The 10262-nt window shown below is 39.1% G+C and overlaps 1 long non-coding RNA gene across 1 annotated transcript in view; it reads left to right on the plus strand.

The window, feature by feature from the left end:
• LOC130679520 (uncharacterized) overlaps positions 1-9917 on the plus strand; it is an 82246-nt gene extending 72329 nt beyond the window's left edge. Inside the window, exon 3 of the long non-coding RNA XR_008992504.1 lies at positions 9809-9917. This is a non-coding gene — a long non-coding RNA (uncharacterized LOC130679520). The remainder of the gene's footprint in view (positions 1-9808) is intronic.
• Positions 9918-10262: the final 345 nt, after the last annotated feature.

Genomic DNA, 10262 nt, shown 5'->3' on the forward strand with positions numbered 1-10262 from the left:
TCCTCTGAAAAGCCAGCTTTAATTTGCTTTTAAGTGAAAACAGTCTGTTTCCAAAATAGCTACAACAGTTTCTTATCTTGATCTAGCATCATGCTTATCTTTTGAATAACAAGATATTGGAGGATTTATGCATATATGGAAATGTCAGCTATGGTATTCTGATGTTTCAGTGAATGTTTACTACTTAATCATTATTCAATGATTGCATTTAGTTTAGGATTACCTTTAAATATCACCAGAAATATTCACACAATCCTTGGTAAATTGGATAGAAACTCCTTATGGTTCTTCTGAGGTTGTAGGTTGTGGGATCTAATTTATTTGCACACTTATCTAATGTTCCACTTTTATAATTTCTATGGCAAATAGATTCTCTGCTACTATTAGTTTGACCACTATATTCAAACCAGTTAATTGTGTTTATTTTAAAATGAATTTTAAAAGAGAGTATAAAGTTGGCTGTTTATACAGATCATACCATTTGCAACAACATGGATGGAGCTAGAGGGTATTATGTTCAGTGAAATAAGCCAGGTGGAGAAAGACAAGTATCAGATGATTTCACTCATCTGTGGAGTATAAGAACAAAGAAAAAACTGAAGGAATGAAACAGCAGCAGACTCACAGAACCCAAGAATGGACTAACAGTTACCAAAGGGAAAGGGACTGGGGAGGATGGGTGGGAAGGGAGGGATAAGGGGAAAAAGGGGCATTATGATTAGCACACATAATTTGGGTGGGGGGCCATGGGGAAGGCAGTATATACAGAGAAGATAAGTAATGATTCTATAGCATCATACTATGCCAATGGACAGTGACTGTAATGGGGTATGTGGTGGGGACTTGATGATGGGGGGAGTCTAGTAACCATAATGTTGCTCACGTAATTGTACATTAATGATAGCAAAATAAAAAAAATGTTGGAAAAAAAAAGTTGGCTGTTTATAGCTAAATGAAGTCACATTTTCAAGCCTGTTGTTTGTTTGACTTTGAAAAACTAATGCTGAGTAAAGGTGAGGGTGATTTTCTTAAGTAAAAGCATTAGAGATGATCTGAGTGGCAAAGTCAGCTACCTGTAGGTGTCTAAAAGACATTCATAGCTACACCAGCATCATTCCTGAGGACGCTGAAGACTGAGAAGGCACGACCAGAATCTGTGCTCCTTGGTACTGGGAACACTGCCCTCAAAGTTGCTTTGAAATATCTTTATATTCAACAGTTATTTGTACCAAGATATAGAAGGCATTATAATGTTTACAATTGTTTAACATTTTCATTTTAAAACCCAATTCTCAATAATTTAATGAGAAAGAGAGAAAAAGATTGGCAATGGAAGGCATGACACAATTCAGATATTTTTATTAATATGGTTTTTCAAGTACATAGGTAGCTTCCTTGGAATGAACCTTTGTAGTATATATCTTCACTCATGATGGCAAAGTAATAGATCTGTTTGAGACAAAAAATATTTTTAACATTTTTCTATTACCTATCTATGTGTCATCTATTGCTGAACTATTTGGACATAAGTTGCTGACATCATGACACTTCACTCCTAAGTATGTCAGCATTTATCTTACATACCATAATGCCATTGTTGCATCTGTGATTATCAATAGTAATTCAATAATAGTATTTAATATACATTTATAGTTAAGTTCCTGCAATTGACCAAGAAAGTATTTTAAAGCTGAAACAATGTTTTGATATAATATTTTGTCAAGTGAATCAAGCTCTCATATTTATATGTCATAATTATATTTTCTCAAAATAGTCTTTGGCCATTGAATAGGCTTGGGTTTCCATGACCCCCGTCTGCCAACTGAACCCACTGGAGTAATTTGCTGGAATGAGAAATGCTAACTGCTAAAACCAAGAATATTAATCAGCAACCGGTCTGACTATAATTTCCAAGGTGCTAATTACTTGGAAAAACTGCCTCTCATTGGCTCAGTCTATAGGTAATTACAACTGAAAAGCAACTAGAATAGTAAGAAGATATATTAGCATGTTAATAGATTCTTGTTCTCAAAGGCTTTGGATTATAAATTATGAAAACTGCATTAGCTAGCCAGACAGAATTCATTAGCATGCTTGGGAATTACCTGGAATCTTGTGGTGGTTGAGGATAAACAAAATGACCGTAACTACTTTAGAATAGTTTATTTGTCACTAAATTGCTTGCTATTGGTAGTTAGGAATACGGTTTTATTTTCTAGTAAGAGCACTAACTGAAAGTCAGTAATTCTGGATACTAACAAGGTATTTAGGTCTTTTGTACCTTGGCGAAGATCAATTTTCATGTACTTCAGCGTCTTCCATTTCCAGTGAGTGAAGTGGGCAATCCATTTAATCTCTTCATGCAACAATTTGCTCATCTGTGATATAAAGGGGCTGAACTAGAAATTCTTCAAGATCCTTTCCGGATTTGAGATTTCATGGGACCCTGGAGATTCATGCCCAGTAACAGATCTGGAATGGAAGGAGAAATAGGCTAAAAGCAAATGTGTTTCACTAGGGAAACTGAAACCAATATCTCCAAATGAAAACAACCTCTAAACAGATATTCCAGGAGGGTTTCATAATTCCCAATTCATGTAGGCTGTCTTATTGGCCTCCTTCCCAGGAAAGTAGGTGATTGTTCTGTTTATTGTTTCTGGAACTGTCACTTCTGCACAGGCACTGCGGGAATCCTGGGGAGAGGCGAGGGGAGTCTCAGCTCAGCTCCTCTGGGAGCATGGAGTGCTCTCTTGAGCTCAGCAGGAAAAAGTGATGTTCCTGTTAGATGTCTTTATCTCAATGGTTTGTTGTACTAAGGTAAAACCATTTAACAGAGTAATTTTTTCTGCTATTGTAACATAAAGAGTCCAGCTTATGTGACATGAATTGTTGCCTCAGTGAGTATGTGGCTTCGGTCAGAGTTATTGCTACTGTTGAACAAAATGAGAATAACATTTGATGACAATGACTGATAGGCAAAGGGTTAAGTGCTTTACCAGCATTATTGGTATATTATAGTTAATCCTCACAAAAACGCCATGATATTGGACTCTTAGTATTAAGACTTAAGTAATAGATGAAGAAACTACAGACCTTAGAGAATGTACGCCACCCGACTAAATTGAGGGGTGGGGCTGGAATTTAAACTTGGAGTCTGTTTGTGAAGGGCTCGCTGTTGTTCCTGATGCCGTCTTAGGTTAAAGAAGGCTTGAAGTCTTTGCTCAGAAACACCCACAGCTCCATGTCTCTGGAAGTGACTTCCAGAAAATCTTCATCCTCCCTGGTTGTTACTACTTGTGTGGCCTGCAGCATGTACCTCAGTAGCTTCTTAACTTCCTAAGCAGGATACTTGGCCATTTTGCTGTAGAAGAGATTTAAGAGTTGGGGGATTGGTGCCAAGGTCCATTTTAGTTCTCAATGTCTTCAACTCACCTATAATTCATAGCATATATTTGGACTGTGATTAGTACTTTAGTGCTAGCACTTAGCCTCATCTCAGTGTGCTGCCCTGAACTGTCCCTTTGATGTACAATAGTTAATAGGTGGCATTAATTAAAGCTTGTTCAAAAATCAAGTGGATTAATGTGCTAACTTCTGTAGAAGGTCCATGGTTCTCATGAGATAAGAGACACCACTGCTATGACCTTGGCTTGGTCAGGAGCTCAATGTCATATTCCTGCCATGTTTTGTTGGTGCCCCTAAATACCTTTTGTCCTATAATAACTCAATAGACAGCACTACACTTAAATAGCAGAATGTAGTTACAGCTTCTGGTTTTATTTGGAAGATTTTTTCTTCTCATTCAAAACTTATCTGATCATATAAAAGAATGGTGGGAATTTGAGCTATACTCAAATAGCTATTTTGATATCATGCTAATGGTATGCCCATAAAATACATGGTACTCCACCGTTCATCTCAGTTTAAGTCCCCTGGGATCTGTCCCCAAAGAGGCTTTGATTCTTTTTCTGTGTAACACTGATAACCTGGTGTATTCATTCTGGCTACTGTAACAGAAGACTGGGTAGGAGAAGGAGCAGAAATTTATTTCTCATTGTTCTGGAGGCTTGGAAGTCCAAGATCCAGTTACTGACAGATCCGGTGTCTGTGAGATCCTGTTTTCTGGTTTGCAGACGACTGTCTTCTGTTTGTATCCTCACATGGTGGAAAATAGAGAGAGAAGCACCGCCTCTCATGTCTCTTCTTAAAAGGGCACTAATCCCACAACAAAGACTCTGTCCTGATGACCTAATTAATTCTCGAAGTCCCCATCTCCTAATACCATCCTATCGGGGGTTAGGATTTCACATACAAACTTGGAGAGGACAAACAGGTAACCAATCACACTATTATTACTAGTAATAATAATGGTAACTAACATTCATCAAATACATTCTGTGTCCCAGTCCCTGCTCCAAATATTTCACAGGTATTATCTCACTTAATCTTCAAATAATCTGATGAAATAAATACCAAGTTTTTAAGATCCCCTTTTGGAATAAAATTTGTCAAAGCAATTAATATGTACATTGAACAGTGAAGAACTTGAAATAAAAGGCTACCTTGCTCTTTCTACTCTTAGTTCCATTCTCTCTCCCCAGAGGCAACCTCTTTTAATTGTTTCTAATTCTTTGGACATTTGTCTTCAAAACTTTAGATATATGCTAATTCTTCTGTTGAATACATTTATTGGGCTCTATATTATATTTTTCCATTTATGTGAAATGTCCAGAATAGGCAGATGCACAGGGGCAAAAGGCAAGTTAACAGTTCCCAGAGGTTAGGGTAGGGGACAATGGAAGGTGACTATTGCTGCTTAATGGGTGGGGGGTTCTTTTCTGGGCAGTGCAAATGCTCTGCAGTTTTATAGTGGGATGGTTGCACGACATCATGAGTCTCCTAAAGACTATGAATTGTACAATTTAAAATGGCTAAAATTGAGAATTTTATGTATGTGAATTTTGTCTCAAAAAAATCAAATGGCTCTCTGGTTAGAAAGTCACCTACATTATCCTTTAACTTATCAATGTTTTATATTTATATTATTATTTTACATGCTTTTATCATCCTCTTCTTAGAGTTGAGAAAATTGAGGCAAAAGATGTCAACAAAATACAAATAATAAACCTGGGATTTGACCCCAAGTAGTGTAACTGCACAGACTATAACCACACTCAATGCTTCCTTCCAAGATGGCAGTTTAGGTGGCTGAAAACTAAGTGGAAAGGAAATCAGATGAATTAAAATTAATCATTGATTTATCTTGCTTTTGTGTAGAGACAGAAAATTCATCTTATATGTGAACACTTTCACTTAAAAAATGCTATTGTACCATAGCACTACCATCAACCTAATAATGGTTAGACTTACATGTCTTAATGCACGTGAAAACATGAGTCCATTAATAGAGTGAAGAAATGCTGTTAAATTGAATTAGTGGTTTATTAAAGCAGAGCCAATCCAGTTTGCTGCATGAAGGATTACAGTAACTTCCTTCTGATATCTGTTTAAAGAAATGATTTGGGAATTAAGCAGCTACAGGTTACTATTACATTTATGCATGACCTTCAATTGTTAATAGTATGAATCAACTGCTTTCCATTAGCGATCTTAGTAGCAAAACAAAGAGGTGTGATTGATTTTTGGTGTTGACTGAATATGTCTAATAAGCAGCTGGAAGTAAAGTGTCTGTTCAGTTTCTGGAAGAGATAGAAATAACCTCTTTTCATCATTGCCAAGGAAGGGTGGGGAAGAGAACCACCCTTTCCTCGTAGAGACTGGAAAACAGTGCTTGAAAATCTGTTTGGTATCAGCAAAGGCTCAGAATACTTAAGCAAGGAGTAGAAATGGTATCTCAGAAAGAGAATGTGCTTTTCAAAAAGGTCCCTGTACATAAACCCTATTTTGTTCTGTTTCGGTATTTTGTTTGACATCCAGTAATTCAACAAATAAACATTTAATAAGCATTAGTTAGCTTGCTACAGCAAAATCACTGAGCTAGTTTTGTAGGGGCAACAAGGGTACAGAACATGCATCTATCCTTGAGAAGTTAATCGTCAATCAAATTGGCAGGTGAGAGGCACATACGACATGAAATTCCTGGTGTTCTTTGATTAATGACAGAATTTAACTAATTTCTGTACTCTGTAAGGTTGGTGACAAGTGCTGAGAGAATTGAGAAACACATTACTTTCTTTTGCTATTTTCATATGTAATAGTTCCTGTCTTGTTTTTTTCCCCAAATTAAACAAAAGATTTCCCCTCACCAATAAACCAATACACCTTTTGAAAAGAGTTTGTGGCATGGTTTTTAGGAAGATGAGTCAGTCCAGTTTCTGTCTTATACTAGATCTGGACCTTGGCTAAATTATTTCATTAAGTCTCAGGTTTCTTATTTATAAAATGTAGAGAATAATGATAGTTACCTCTTAGGGTTTTTGTGAGGATTAGAAGAGATAATGTAAGGCACATAGCACATTGACTAATGCATGATAAGCACTCAGTGACAGCTTCATTATTGTTATTAATAATGACATTGAAGAAATTCTTAAAAATAGATTATTCTAAGTCAAACACCCAAACTCAGCATTTGTTATCACTCTGGTGTAATCCAGTCTTTGACTATATACATATACATATATTCTTTCTTAAAAACATAATTGTAATTTCCCTATTAGCTCCAAATGTTGATCTTGCCAATAGCAAGCTTTCATTAATGTACTTCCTCAGCCTTTCGTGAATTTTGGGAATTCAATAATTATTGAAGGACTTGATAAAAATAAGTCCTCTCTTGAGTTTGTCTTCCTTCAGTCTCACTCAGCTCTCTCTCGCCTTCACGGATGAACTTCCTGAGGGGTCACCTGGGCCTGTCACTGGCCTTCGGTGCCATCCCAGTGCTCCTCTAAAGAGCACTCAGCAAGGTCATCATGCTCCGTGCCATGATTTCTGAAGGATGCTTCCAGTCCTTTCCTTCTTATGGACCGTGGAGGCCCTTGGGTGCTGCTAACGGCCACCCCTCCTGGAAGTACACCCATGGGTCCTCCCGTCAGCTCCCTTTCCCGCAATCAGACCGTCTCCAGGGCCTTCTCTACTTTTCCAGTCAAAGGGACTGTTACGGGCTGAACTGTGTCCCCCCAACACTGATGTGTTGAAGTCCTAACCCACAGTACCTCAGAGTGGGACTGTATTTGCAAACAGAGCCTTTACAGAGGTAATTAATTTCAAACGAGGTCATTAGGATGGGCCCTAATCTACTAGAACTGGTGTTCTTATACGAAGACAGCATTGGGAGACAGCACTGAGGGAAGACCATGCAGAGACACAGGCAGAAGGTGGCCATCTCCACGGCAAGCAGAGAAGCCTCCTACTGACAGCTTGTTCTGGGACTTCTAGCTTCCAGAACTATAAGAAAATTAATTTCTGTTATTTAAGCCACCTAGTCTGTGCTGTGTGTTATGGCAGCCCCAGCAGACTAGTTCAGTGATCTCTCAGATGGTGAATCTGATGAGTCCTACCCCAGCTTAAACTTGAACCATTCTCCATTAAGCTATCACTCAGTACCAGAGTTCTTTCAATAGCTCCCTTGGCTTCCCCATACGTCCCCACATGCCATCCATTGCTCCTGCCACCCTGTGCTGCTTTCCTAGGTTCCCAAGCCTTCCTGTCTCCAGCACACTCCTGCCTCCCTGCCGCTTCCCTTGTCCACACCTCCTCCAGGTATGGCTCTTCAGGCCTCACCTTGGAGACTGCTTCCTCCTGAGTCTGGCCGTGCTTTCCCAGCGCCTTGCATTTACTACTTCATCCAGCACTTCTCTCACTGCCACAATTGCCTGGCTGCTTGGTTGAAATTTCTCCCAGGCCATGAGCTCCTTGAAGACAGGGAAAACATTCTCTTTCAGATTCAACAAATTTTGAAAAACATTCAAAACTTGTTGGATGAATGAGTGAGAGCCTATTGCTTAACAGAAGAGAAAATCATTTTCCTAATTCTGACTGTTAGCTTAATAACATTGAGTAAGAATACAAATATTAAAGTTACTTTAATTCTGTAGCTCTGATTTTGAAAACTGCCCATTATGGAAGATACTTATGCTTGGAATACAAATGTGCCTCTTTGCTTGCTTTTGTTGGCAAATTCTTTAGCCTCAGAACTATTTATTTTACAAAGTACCCACTGCTGCAAGAAAAATTCAAAACATGCTGTATAAATGTAAGAGTATTTTATTACATTTCCTTCCTTTCTTCCTCTTTCCTTCCCTCCCTTCTCTCCCTCCTTTCTCTCTCTCTCTCTCTCACTGTTTCTCTCTTTTGTCAGTGTAGAACTCAGTCAAAAAAAGAATCAGATATAAGTGTGTTATTTTGGAAATAATCAACTCTCCTCCTAAAACTACGCAGGGGCATATAGGGGAAATGAGTCTAAAAAGTGTTTGGTTTTCATATGGTAAATTTAGTTGGTATTTTTAGCACTTGAGTCACTATCAACCAGTTTTTTACTGGTGAAAGAGAGTAGGTGAATTTGTGCTTAAGAAAATTCTAGGTCTTGTGTGGAAGCCAATTCTGCAAAACTACTTGGGGTCCAAGTAACTCTTCCTATACCTTCGTATTAGAAGTTTCATACTGCATGACCTTCAGAGGGGAAGAGAGCTCTACATTAGGGATAGCTGTCTGGCTCTGAAGAAACAGTTTTGGTTTTGGCAATGAGTCAGAGTGCGAAATAATTTCATCTGATATTGATTAACATACTTATAGTTAAAGCTGATTATCTGTAACAGCAGAGATGCAGCCAGGGTTTCTGGATATATATATGTGTATGTGTACGTATGTATGTGTGTGTATATATACATATATATATATACACACACACACAGATACATATGTATATTTATTTAAACTTCCAGGCAGAGTCAACATTTAAATTTTCAAAGCATCCCACACACTGAGGATATTCACAAGCAGCCAACTAAAAGGAATCACGATTCGAACTTAGCAAAAATGCATAGACCACTAGCATTATTTAAGTTAAAAAAAAAAAAAGGAGATTCCACGATACCAAGTAAACCCCATGGTATCACAGGGTGCTCTCTACATCTTTCAACCTAACAATAAAGAAAATCAGGGAAAGAAAATAAATAGGGAAAATCGATTGTTCAGTTTGAAATTAAAAACAAAACCCAAACATCAACCTCTAAAAGCTCTTTAAAATACCCTTCTTTTTATTAAAATATGTGCCTGGCTGAATTTTCTGATTTATTTTGTTGACCAGGCTTGAATTATGGTACCTATAAAAACTGATGCGTGCTTTGGTGTCTGTGTGTTCCCAGAGCAGAATTATATCAGGGCGATGCCAAAGCACTCTGTAGTTACTATTATCAAAAGCTGAATCTCATTTTAGCTGCAATAAAAAGCCACTAGTATTAAAACACTGGGTTTATAGATGATAGATGAAAAATGTATTTTTCAAACCATAGCCTTTGTGGTAGAACATGGCATGCTTACTATGGTAATATCTCCAGCTGCCTAGAAATGTTGCCTAGCAACTCCTGGAAACACAGAAAACCTAATATCATCCCTCAGTTGCTTGTGGGTAAAGGGATTATTAAAAATATCAGAAGAAAAGGACTACAAAGTTTGGTCTTGGGCACCACCATAGCAAATGCTCTCCAGTTTGATGGTCCTCTGCACTCTCTTTCAAGTGCTTTGTGTGTATCCCTCCAAGCGCTCTAGTTTCTAAGTCTCAGCAGTACAGAAAATAAGGTGATTTGAAAAGGCCACAGCCTTATCCTGAGAGAGTTCCCTCTCCTTTCCCCAGCCCTCTGGCTCCCTGCAGCTCCTGCCCTGGTGAGAGGTCGTCAGCCTACAGCGTCCTGCCCTGGTGAGTGGTGGTCATCAGCCTGCAGCGTCCTGCTCTGGTAAGCAGTCATCAGCCTGCAGCATCCTGCCCTGTGAGTGGTGGTCAGCCTGCAGCTCCTGCCCTGGTGAGGGGTGGTCAGTCTATAGCATTCTTCCCTGGTGAGCAGTGGTCATCAGCCTGCAGCATCCTGCCCTGTGAGTGGTGGTCAGCCTGCAGCATCCTGCCTTGGTGAGGGGTGGTCAGCCTACAGCGTCCTGCCCTGGTGAGTGGTGGTCATCAGCCTGCAGCGTCCTGCTCTGGTAAGCAGTCATCAGCCTGCAGCATCCTGCCCTGTGAGTGGTGGTCAGCCTGCAGCTCCTGCCCTGGTGAGGGGTGGTCAGTCTATAGCATTCTTCCCTGGTGAGCAGTGGTC

Source organism: Manis pentadactyla, chromosome 11 (assembly GCF_030020395.1).
Source record: "Manis pentadactyla isolate mManPen7 chromosome 11, mManPen7.hap1, whole genome shotgun sequence".
Lineage (NCBI taxonomy): Eukaryota > Metazoa > Chordata > Mammalia > Pholidota > Manidae > Manis > Manis pentadactyla.